Here is a 12,746-nt window from a genome sequence, read left to right as displayed (position 1 = left end):
AATTTATGTTGAGATTGATAGTTGCTTGCAAAAAAAAATGGAAGTTGCGGTATGTCTTGGCTGCAGAAATGTTTCTGGGTTGCAGAAGTCATTCACGTAGATTGCATGGAGATTGCATGAATTCGTTTTCTAAAATTTCACTTTGGCCCCCAAGTCTCCCCTTATCCTACTATGGCCCAATCAATTGAATAATTTCATCAATTTGGTCCTTGATAATTTTAATTTGTGCAACTTCATTGCTTCTTTGCTTCAATTAACTATCATGCTTTGTTTCGATTGCGCTTGAGTCATGAGCCATGAGTCAAGTGAGCTTGGCTTGGCACATTTCTTTTAATTTTTCTTAAATAAAGTGGTACCTTGACATTTTTATTGTTTTGAAGCCATTTTTACTTCATTTGATTACCGTCGCAAGGGAGGTACACTCTATCCCTTATATTCGCACTTCATTTGACCCTACGTGCTCCTACGTGCTACGTGAGAAATGCATGCCTACTCCGCTTTCCTTACCTCTTTGCGTGCATTTACTTGCTTTTACTTTTATTTAAGTTTTATGGGGTATGTGTACACCCCTTGGCTTGTAATAGATAGGGCTCGGAGAGCATTTGGTCCATTTCCCTTTCCCCTTTATGCTTTTATGGGGTATGTGTACACCTCTTGGCTTGTAATAGATAGCGCTCGGAGAGCACCTGGTCCATTTCCCCTTCCCCTTGGTTGCTTGTTTTTGTTGCTACATGTTTAATTGCTTTAGTAGGCTCTTGCATCTAGTCGAGCATGCTAAGTGCTACGTGCTACGTGTTTACGAGCGTTTTGGCATGTCTACTTGCTTTCATAACCATGAATGAATGGAATGGATGAATGTACGTCACCACACTAGTCCAATGCTAGTTGTGGCTTATTAGGCCATCCCTTTTTGTTAGTGCATATTTGCATGTTCACTACATGTCATGCATTTTTCTTAGTTTTATCATTTGGCATGCTCCTCGAGCCCCTTTTCCCTCATTTTAGGATTCTTTGCATCTCATGCTAGTTAGGGTACATTTGCCTGAAGAGTCCCCTTCCGATAAGGGAAACGAGCGAGTGTGGCTACGTGATAGCCTTAGCACGCTAGTTTCGCCTTCTAATCAAAGGGAAAATCAAGTCACGATTTAGGTCTCCCCGTACCCAATATGCATGAATTCCCTAGGCTCATGCATTCTCAATCCACTCTATCATCACACTTTCACTTTTGTCTCATTTGCACACATGCACCTTTTTATCACTTTCACTTGTTCACGAACACTTTTTTCCACTTGCACACGAACACTTTTTTATCTTCACTTGCACACGAACACTTTTATCTTCACTCGCACACGAGTACTTTCATCTTCATTTGCACACCGACACTTTCACACTTTTCTTTAAATTGCATACATGCATTTTGCCCACTAGCACTTGGAGTATATTTTATACATTCAAGGACATTTTCTTTGCACACTTCCACTCACACTATTGTTTTTATTACTTTTTTTACACAAACGCACATTTTTCATGGCATGCATTCATCCACTCATTTTTCACGTCATTTAGGTTTAGGTGTGACCTCTCCAAAAGGATCATTATTGGGCTTCACAATTAATGTGATTGGCACCACTCAACCTTTGAAGAGAAATTTCCCCCAATCCCCCTAGGTCTAGGTTTTTGCATTCATATAGACATATCCAATACGCGATACATACCTTGGGTAGAAAAATTAGGAAAAATTGGTTTAAGTCACGCAACTAGCCTTGGCTAGGTCGAAGGGGTGCCTTGGATTTTTATCCTTGCCTTCCCCTTCGTCAAATGTGACCCCCGATCCCTCTTTTGGTTACGTAGACCCAAAAAGTTCTTTAAAAGGGTTTATTTACTTTTTTTCATTCAAAAACAAAAAATCATTTTTGGGTGACTTGGTACACCCTAACTCGATACCAAGTGGCGACTCCATTTTCATTAAAAAAACCCTTTTTGAACTTCACTTGGCCAAATCGTCGCATTCTTAAGTCCCATGGCCTTTTACTTTTCATTTCGCACACGTTCACATGTATATCACACACACACTCATATCACACACACACTCACATCACACACACTCATCCATATCGAAAAGTGGGGCGCGACAGTTGGCGACTCCACTGGGGACTTCCTAAGTGGGTCCGAGCATTTGATTTAGCCATTCGTTTCCTTTTTCTACCCTTTTTATGCATTGCATTTGGATATTAGGGTTGCATTTTCCATTTTTAGGGCCTTTTGCCTCGCGCGCGTATCCAACTATTCCCTCACTCACGTACGTGTGATTGGTTGATTGGATGTATGTTTACTTATTTATCTCGCGCTTGCATTGCATTTGGGAGGGGGTGTGGCACCTTTAGAGCCTCGTGTTGGTTCTCAACCCCTTCCCTCAAAATAGGGGAACACTTCATACGTGCACGTTTACTTGCTTTTATCCCATTTTATTTTATTTTTCGTGGGCGTTTCCCACACCGCCTTGTAGGATTAGGATCGATTGCCTTGGGTAGGCGGCTGGTGTGCTCTGCGCCCATAGCGCTACCTAAGGGATCACTCGAGCCACCGACCAAAGGCCCTGGGAGTGATGACCCTTCGCCTTTAGGTCTGAAGGCTTGGGAGCCGAACTTATCGAGTCTAGTTGCATTAGTGAGCCCCAGCCTCATGCATCCATGTTAGAGTTTGCCTAGGTTAGAGTCACCTCACCCTTTTAAGCACATTAGGCACGAGGGAGGGGGTTCCACCCCTTTTACTTGCTTTTATTGTATTTCTTTTCTTAATTGCTCCCAATGTGTTATGTGTACTATCAATTGCACTAACCATTTCTTTGTTTTCTTGGCCTGCATTCATGTGCCATAGCAATAAGAGGCCTCTTTGGCACTCTTTTAGTGACTCGCCCACTAGATAGCTCACATGTCTAAATTTCAGTCTTTACACTTAATTTTCGATAAGTACATTTCATTTTAGACCTTTTTCCCCTCGATGCATTATTTATGTCCTTTAGGTCATATTTGTCACATATTTACATCGCTTTAATAAATGGCATCATGCATAAACCATAGAAAGGGAATGCCACATAGGGAATCCCGTGTTTAGGAATAAACCACCTTGTGTCTCGGATACTTAATCCAATGAGACTTGCACGTTTACATTTTTGTACCGTCCAAAGGGGTAGTGCACAAGGTAAGATAGGATCCGATTATTTTCATAGAGTGATCTTTGGAATATGAGCATCTAATAATCACTTTTTGGCCATTTTATCAAAAATTGGTAAAAATCCCTTGCGTGAAGGACATTAATTTGAAGAAATTCACAAATGATTCCTCCTATTGAGGTGATAAATAAATTGAGGCCAAATTGTGATTTTAGAAGGCTCATAGACTGATTTTCTGAAACCACCAATGGCCGGCCGATTCGATCAATCCATTTTGTCAATTCATAATCAATTTTAAATAAACCATTCCAATTTACCCTTTTTAGGGTCACCCGGTCGATTTTGAATAAATCATCAAATCATTTGACCAATTTACCCTTTTTAGGGTCATTCGGTCGATTTTGAATAAATTATCAATTCAATTGACCAAATTACCCTTTTTAGGGTCTTTTGACCAATTTACCCTTTTTAGGGTCATTCGGTCGATTTTGAATAAATTATCAATTCAATTGACCAAATTACCCTTTTTAGGGTCTTTTGACCAATTTACTCTTTTTAGGGTCATTCGGCCGATTTTTGAAATAAATCACTAATTCAATTTCATTCATTTGGCCAATTTACCCATTTTTAGGGCAACCGAGCTGATTTTGGATAAATCAAGTTTCGTTCAGTCTAGTTGATCAATTTTCCCTTTTTAGGGTGATCTGATTAATTTTGGATAAATTAAATTTCATTCAATTCATTTGACCTGTTTCCCTTTTTAGGGTAATCCGGTCGATTTTTAATAAATTGTCAATTTCATTTGACCAATTAGGATTTCAATGTCGAATTTCAAAATGGAAAACCTAGTCGATTTTGAGAAAAGCATCCATTGCATCCAGCCATTTGATCAGTTGGAGTTTTGACCCGTGCTTCACTAAGAAAAGTTGTCAAAACGATTTCCAATCTCTTCGATAGGAAGTTCGTCAAGGTCAAACCCGTGCGTTTTTGCAAGTTTTTGTATCGATCAAAAGTGATCAATCTCTTCTCATTCCAATGGGCCAAATTTTTCAAATTATTTTCACTCCATAAGCTGATTGGATCCATCAGGTATTGTATAGTGTCTGCTCTGGAGGATTGCATTTTCATGCTAGGCCTACCCTTGGCATAAAAGGGTTCCCCCATAGGACATGCATCCGATTTTTCTGGATATCTACTAACTCTTGCCTTTTTCTTTTCCTTTTCTTTATTTTCGTTGGAATAATTGAGCGAGAGTTGAATCTAAAGGCAATCCTTCAAAATTTTCAGGCAATATTTAAACATCGCTTCTCGTCGAAGCCCCATCATAACGTGATCCCACAGTCAAGCCCAGAGGAATCGTGTAGACATGAGTTTGCAACCGGAACTGTCGGATAAGTCTGCTACTACAGCCCAACCTGAGACTGCAAGTTTGGGGGTCCAACTGACTGATATGCTCACGAAGTTTGGTGAGATGGCATCTGAAATGGCCATCCAAAAGAAATTAATCGATGAGCTCATCAGTAGCGGAGTTCGACCCGAGTCTGTACTCATCAGTCAATCGGGGCCAGAATCATTGGTCATGCCCACGACCCAAACCACTTTTACTCCACCCTTTATTATTTCACCCGAAGGAACTTTCACCTATCCCACCATACATTTGCCATACACTTGCCCTCCTGATCCTTCATTCTTCCCTACTTACATGCAAGGCCCACAACCCCAAATCACTTCGAATATACCTCCTAAGCCGCATACCTTTTATCACTCTATTGCTGAGCCATTCCTACCAGACCATATTGTTCAAACCAAGGCAGAAATTGGGGACTCTTCCGCTCCCGTTGATATAAAGCTTCTCAAACGCCTGGACCGTTTCGATGAGTTTATAAAGAAAAGTCAGGGGGTGAACAAACAAGGAGTCTTGGATTACGATGAGCTTTGCCTTTTCCCGAATGTGCAATTGCCTGAGGGGTTCAAAACCCCGAAATTCAGCAAGTATGATGGAACGGGCAATCCCAAGACACACCTCCGATTGTTCGCCAACAAGTTGGGTAGGCCAACAGATGATGAAAATCTGCCTTTGAGGCTATTCCCAGAAAGTCTGGAGGGGGACGCACTCGACTGGTATTCCAAGCTGAAACCCGAAGAAGCAAAGACCTGGCTGGACCTGTCCAATGCATTTATAAGGCAATACGAGTATAATTGCGAGTTGGCTCCGACGCGAACCACATTGGAAGGAACGAAAAGAAAACCCTCCGAGGATCACAAGACTTATGCCAAGAGGTGGAGGAAAATAGCTGCAAAAGTCGAGCCATCGATGACTGAAGACGAAATCATACGAGCTTTCATTAAGGCACACGACCCCCCGTACTTTGAGGAAATTTTTCGCATGACTGGATGCTCATTTGCCGCTATTGTCAATAAGCTGGAGGAATATGATGACTTCGTGAAAGCTGGAAAGATTGTTAATGTGTCTGCCCTGAAAACTCAAGTGGAAGTTTTGCAAAGTCAAAGTAGCAATGGGAAGAAGCAACAACTCAAAAAGCAAGAGGGGGAAACTGCTTTTGTCTGGGATCAAAACCCTACCCCAAAACCCAGATTTCGACGATACCCTGCCTACTCCAACCCTTACCCTCATTATCCAAACTCTCATCCTGTTTATCACACCAACATCCACCACCCTCGACCTCGCCCAAGCTATCCTAATCCACCTGTAGTCCCTTTTCAAATAACTCACCCTAATTTTCAACAAATTTGATCCCGGCCCTCTTACAATCAACAACTTCCTCCACCAAATAGACTCACCTACAACTACCCTCAACCCACTGAACCTCAAAGGCAAAACCGCAATCGCACTTTTACTAATCTAGGTAGGCCGTTGGACCAGTTGTATGAGCAATTGAAGGCTGCCGGTAAAATAGATGACATACCTCCTCCAAACTACTCTCGTCGAGGTCTCTCTTCTGGATACGACCTCAAGCCACGTGTGCCTACCATTCTGGAGCGCCCGGTCATTCGACCAGTAAATGTTGGGTACTAAAACATAAGATCCAGGACATGATCGAAGCAGGAAATGTAGTGTTAAGGAAAAGGGAAGAACAAGGACTGAACATAAGTACGAATCCTTTTTCTGAACACAAGGACACCTTTGAGGCATCCACTTCCAATGACGAAACTTGAAAATCCTGAAGGAATTCTGCATAATTTGGATGGCCGAGTATCTTCCCTCTCGAAGGGAATTTTGATAAATCTAGGGGTTGTCATTTGCTAAAATTCATGAAAACTTTTTCTTGCATATGTACATAGCTTAATGAAAGCATCTTTTGCAATTTGATTATTTGTTTATTTGATTATTGTTTTGATTTTTTGAGATGGCCAAAGGTGAAGTTATTTGACTCTTTGAATATCACTGTTTTGGAATTTGATGAAACCCTTTATTGAAAATCCCTCCATTAAAAAGCCCTCATTGAGAAATTCTTTCATTGAGAAAGCTTTCATTGAGAAAAACCATTGAGAAATCCCTTCGTTGAAAATCACTTCGCTAGAAAAATCCCTTCATTTGAGAAAATCCCTTCCCAGCCAGTTTGAAAGTTGATTGGTTAAAGCAATATCATTAATGATTGTTTCTGATTGATGGAAGGCAGTTGAATGCTATGTGCTATGACCAACGTTGTCAAAACGCATGGCCTATGTTCATAACAAAAAGATCCGCCACCGATCTTCTGAAGAAGGAAACAAAGTGCTAAAGCGATGAAAGACGAAGTCGAAGGCAAATTTGCTTCAAATTAACAAAGCTTATTGGGTGTTCAAAGGAGAGATGGAAGGACAGACATACCCTCAACCCATCAAATCAGATATGTGCAAGAAGATTTTCATTTGATCATGCAAATTTCCTTAGAAATTCGTGCAAATGGCGAAATGCAAGTCAGGCCCTCTTCTTTTACATATAAAGCATTTTATCCCTACTTGTCCCCTTTGAGCTTTCAGAACAATAATTTTCGTTTGGCAACCCCTGAGAACTGCAAACCCCACACTGGGGCAAATTCATTTTGCAAATGATCAGAAAGGAAAGAAAAAAACCCCACACTGGGGCAAATTTATTTTGAAAGAGAGATGAAAAGGAGGGAAAAAGAACCCCACACTGGGGCAAATCTAGGTTTTGAAGAAAAATGCAAAAGTAAGAAGAATGCAATGAAGAAAATGCAAAGAAAGAAAATCCAATCAAACTGGGGCAAAATTTTCCTCAGATTCGTTCAAAATTGGAAATAATTTCAAAATGATGCAATCTCAGGCTATTTCACACCCCTCTCATCAAAATTAGCTTTCAAGCCTCAACTTTTCTTGAAAAACACCCCACCTGACTTCATTTCAAAAGCCCAAAGTCCTGGCTTTCGTCATTTGCCGTATTTTCTATTAGGAAATTTGCTAATCAACTGGCAAGTGATGTCCATAATGCCTTCGCCTAATCTTACAAGGGAAGCGCATTTTACTGATGTCAGCAATCTTCAGTTCATACTCCTGAGTCGATCATGGTTGAGTTTTTCCATTGTTCCTTAGGTGAAAACCCGAAAGGGCACCTCAAAAGAAAAGGAGAAAAGGAAAAGAAAAGGAGAAAAACAAAACAAAAACAAAAGAAAAGAAAAGGAGTGGGGGCAATCTTGGTGAAAACCCGAAAGGGCGCCAAGGTAAGGTTTTACGGTAAGCAAGCACGAGAAGGAACGGCTGGCGACCTGGTTCATTTGGATTTCTCCTCATTTTTGTCATACCCCTGCCAATACAGAATCCCAGAACAAGGATACTCAGAGATTCGAATATGACATCCGTTGGCCAAAACTGTGTCATTTTGTAAAACATTCTTTTGCGAATACATTCTTAGGAAACTCATTTTTTCCAAATTACTTGCATTCATGGCATTTTTTTTTGTAGAATTTAAGTACAAATGGTTAAGTGTGCATTCTTGTGCATAATTATTTTTACATGACATATGAATTTTCTTGCATACCTCATTCTTTATCATTGAATTGTGGTGAATGACAATCCCCGTGGTTTATTGCAAAAAAATATGCTTGGATTCAGTCATCTTTTGAGAACAGTTGAAATTCAGCCAAGCCAGCTACACAGACTTCAATATAGCAAAGCACATACCTGGTCAGTTTGAAAATCAGAAAAGCCTCAGGGTGAAAAATCCAACTCAATCGGCTGCCGCAGCAGAAGTTGATACGGGCATCGAAAAACTCATGTTTACACGATTCTCAAAGGAAAATGGATCAAATGGTGGTGGCAATTTCTTTGTTTTTTCTCTTTCACAGGAAAAATTGCATGCACAAGATGAAAGTAACCACGCCTCGCACTAGAATCGGTGTCGGAAAGAGTCCTCCAGGGAACAAAGGCAGATTGAAAATTGTTTGCAAGCAAATTTGATCAAAAGGTGCAACAACATCAACTATGGGTTCAATTTGCAAAATTCATCATACTGGGGCAAATTTTTGGAAAGATGTTTCAAAAAAAAAAAAAAAAAAAAAAAAAAAAACAACAAAATCATCAAAAATCAATCAATCAAAAATTAGGTTTAACTTCTTGAAGAAATCAATTTCAAATCTCAACTTTAATGTTTTATTGACAAGTCTCAGCGTCCGCCACGCACCCTTTTACTTCCTTTCTTGACAACTATATTCACTGATCCAACCGCCGTTAGCATCGAGTCTATCTCACTAATGTGCGTGTTTCCATTCTACCGCCGTTAGCATCGAGTCTATCTCACTAATGTGCGTGTTTTCATTCTACCGCCGTTAGCATCGAGTCTATCTCACTAACGTGCGTGTTTTACTCCAACCACCGTTAGCATCGAGTCTATCTCACTAACGTGCGTGTTTTACTCCAACCACCGTTAGCATCGAGTCTATCTCACTAACGTGTGTGTTTTCATTTCACCGCCGTTAGCATCGAGTCTATCTCACTAATGTGCGTATTTTCATTCTACCGCCGTTAGCATCGAGTCTATCTCACTAACGTGCGTGTTTTACTCCAACCACCGTTAGCATCGAGTCTATCTCACTAACGTGTGTGTTTTCATTTCACCGCCGTTAGCATCGAGTCTATCTCACTAATGTGCGTATTTTCATTCTACCGCCGTTAGCATCGAGTCTATCTCACTAACGTGCGTGTTTTACTCCAACCACCGTTAGCATCGAGTCTATCTCACTAACGTGTGCGTTTTTATTTCACCGCCGTTAGCATCGAGTCTATCTCACTAATGTGCGTACACGTGTGCGTTTCTATTTCACCGCCGTTAGCATCGAGTCTATCTCACTAACGTGCGTGTTCTCATTTCTACCGCCGTTAGCATCGAGTCTATCTCACTAATGTGCGTGTTTTCATTCTACCGCCGTTAGCATCGAGTCTATCTCACTAACGTGCGCGTTTCATTTCTACCGCCGTTAGCATCGAGCCTATCTCACTAACGCGCGCGTTTTCATCCTACCGCCGTTAGCATCGAGCCTATCTCACTAATGTGCGTGTTTCCATCCCACCAACACTCTATCTCACTTCAATTCGTCCAATTTTACATTTCTGTCCGGGTCTATCCCAATTTTAAATTTCTGTTCGGGTCAGTCCCGTATTAGAATTTCTGTTCGTTGGAATCTTTTGCAGCCCAATAACACAGGTAAGTATTTGGTGTCTACTTCTTTGTCTCAAGTTTTTCCAAAACTCAGACAAAGAGGGGCAAACTGTAGACACCAAATTTTTGAATAATTTTATGTAGCCATCTATTTCATGATTTTCATTTTAGATTGCTTGCATTCGTTGTTTACTTTTAGTTTTAATTTTTAGTTTTAGCTTTTAAGTTTAAAATTAGCGTAGAGTTTTTAGAAAAAAAAAGAAAAGAAAAGCATTCAAAAAAATATGATTTAGTCATTTGTAATTTAAATTCAATGCTTTCTTGAAAGGAAAAAATGAAAAATATGAAAAATGAAAAATGGAACAAAAAAGATGGAAAATGGCCATTTTTGTTGTTTTTAGTTGTTTAGTTTTTAAATTATTTTCATTATTATTATTATTATTATTACCTGGTTTTTGGCAATTTGTTATTATTATTATTATTTATATTTTATCATTTCTGTATTTATTAAGTTATTAAGTTCAAAAAAAAAAAAAGAAAAAAAAAGGGTGTAACGCGGCATGCAAGCTGCGTATTGCCGCAGCTTGCAAACAAAGGGCTGGGCAGCCCCTTTGGCTGCAAATATGGGGAGATTGTTTTAGGGTTGTGGCTCCCATATAAATAGAAAGAGGGCAGGTAGCCGCAGGGGAAACACGTTCGATGTGCGTCCGAGGAGTACGTCCGATCCATCCGGACGTCCGATGCTTCCTCACGAGCGTCCGACAGAATCTTCTTCTTAATGATCTTCATCCTTTCGGACGTCCGACCAATTCCTTAGGACGTCCGACATTAGTGTCCTGTTTTTGCTTCTTCTTTTGGTTGATTTTCATTTCTTGACATATTCGTACCTGATTCTTTGATAGGCAAAAAACACTTATATTTGAAGAGAGTTAAATAAACATTTCAAAGTCCTTTGTGATCATCAAAACCAAGAATAACAAACTTCCTTTTCTTTCGCTGGTTTCTTGAGCTGCAACTTCTGGGTTTGAAAGCAATCATTTCCATCTAAACGCTACTAACGACTCAACCAATCAACAGCTTGGGACAAAATAACAAATTCACCAAGCATGCTCACCACTTTGTGACCCCAAAAACTGAAAATGTCATAGAAGGAAAAAACATGCGAAATATGGAAATTTCTGCAACTTTCCTGCTGCAACCTTGCAGCTCAAACAACACGGAGCTGAAGTAACTAAAACTTCAAGCTTGCAAAACAATGGCAGTGTTATGGCCTGCTGTGATACCACACTTTGCTACAATAAATTGCAGGAAACGCGCACAAGGGCATCACCATCCAACAACAAACAGACCCAAAAGCATAATCAAGCCAAACCAGAACCCCAGCTACTCGGAAATCAATTTAATAACATAGCTGCAACAAACCGAGAGTTTCGAAATTATTGTTAAAGATTTTTATGCACATTATCTCAACCCAACACAATCTTAACCGAAGCAACAAGATCTTCAAGGATGCAAATCAGAAACTTTGACAACCAAAATATCTCATGCAACCTACCCCAGCCTTTGATGCTTCAAACATGCAAACGAAAGAAAGCTATGAAACTAGCAACTTGGACTCACTCATGGGTTCCTTTCTGTACAATTTCAGCTTCCATATGTGCAGGAAGACAGCCATGAACGCTACCATTTAATGGAAGATGCAACTAAATTCAAACTATGGGACTGCTAAGCTATTCAGAACACAACTCACCGCATACGAATCATACATATTCAATTCACGACAGGAAAAACTACACAAAAGTTAACAGCTTTTGGTTCACAAGTTTTCGGCCATACAAATTCCAAGACAATAGATTTCCCATGAACATAAAACAGACGAGACGAGATACTAAGTAACGAAAACAGACATCTGAAACAGATTCAGGGAATCCACGCTTAGAAAACTTCAAAAATCTGAACTTTTAAAAGGAAACTTGAATTTAAAGGGAAAGGGTAGCTCACAATGCTTTCTTTCAAGCCTTTTGCGGTGAGGGTTTGCAGGTGGTGGTGGTGGATTCTGATGGTAGCAGCGGCATCAGCAACCCATCGCCGAGACCTTCGATTCTTGGTGGTTCTTTACTTTGGTTTGGCTTGGACCAAAATCCCTCAAGCTCTCCCCAGAATCTCTTGGTTTTTCCCCTCGGCTCTCTCACTCACCCTCTTTTCGGAAGCTCTCCCCCCAGCTCTCTTTTCCCCTTGCTCAACCTAGCCGTCATCTTCGACTCTACTCTCAGCCGTCGAATAGTTTTCTAGTCCTTGCTCTCTCTCACAAAACCCTCGCTATCTCCTCTCTGTTTCTCTCCCGCCGTCACTTTTCTTTTTCTCCTGTTTTGTTTCTTTCTTTCGCCATCCTCTCTATTTGTCCAGCCGTCAACTTCTCTAAAACCCTCTCGCCGTTCCTCTCCTATCTTTCCTCTATCTCCCCCTTGGCTGCGTTTCCCCTTTCTTTTCCTGGTTTCTCTCTTTTCCTGATTTTCTCTCTAGCCGTCAACCTTCCCTCCTGCTTTCCTTGCTATCTCCCTTGGCTTTTATATCAAACAAAGGCACTAAACCCTCCTCTAAAGGGTTCTGATGGAAGCCAAGTCATTAGTTTTGTGGCTCATCCGATGGTGAGTAAAAAAAAGAACAAGGATGCCGTGCCTTCCTGCTTGCAATGTGATATGAAAAAAAATGGGCACGGATCCTGTGTAGCCCGGGTGCATGTGCTCTCTTTTTTCTTCAGAACCTCTTAAATGGCCCAAAACCCGCTATCGGGTTTTCCTTCTTTTTCCTATTTTCCCTTTTCCTTTTTTTTTTTTAAAAATTCTATGCTAAAATGACTTAAAACAAAAATAAAGACTAAAAGTAAATAAAAACTAACATGAAAAATAAAAATAATAGTAAATAAAAATACACTAAAAATTTGGTGTCTACAGATTG

The 12,746-nt window shown here is 40.3% G+C and overlaps 1 protein-coding gene across 1 annotated transcript in view; it reads left to right on the top strand.

Moving 5' to 3' along the window:
* LOC113759726 overlaps positions 1-12,746 on the top strand; it is a 57,504-nt gene that overhangs the window by 41,203 nt on the left and 3,555 nt on the right. The window lies entirely within an intron of this gene.

Source organism: Coffea eugenioides, chromosome 2 (assembly GCF_003713205.1).
Source record: "Coffea eugenioides isolate CCC68of chromosome 2, Ceug_1.0, whole genome shotgun sequence".
Classification (NCBI taxonomy): Eukaryota; Viridiplantae; Streptophyta; class Magnoliopsida; order Gentianales; family Rubiaceae; genus Coffea; species Coffea eugenioides.
Note: the sequence above shows the minus strand (reverse complement) of the source record. Positions and strands in the feature narration are given on the sequence as shown.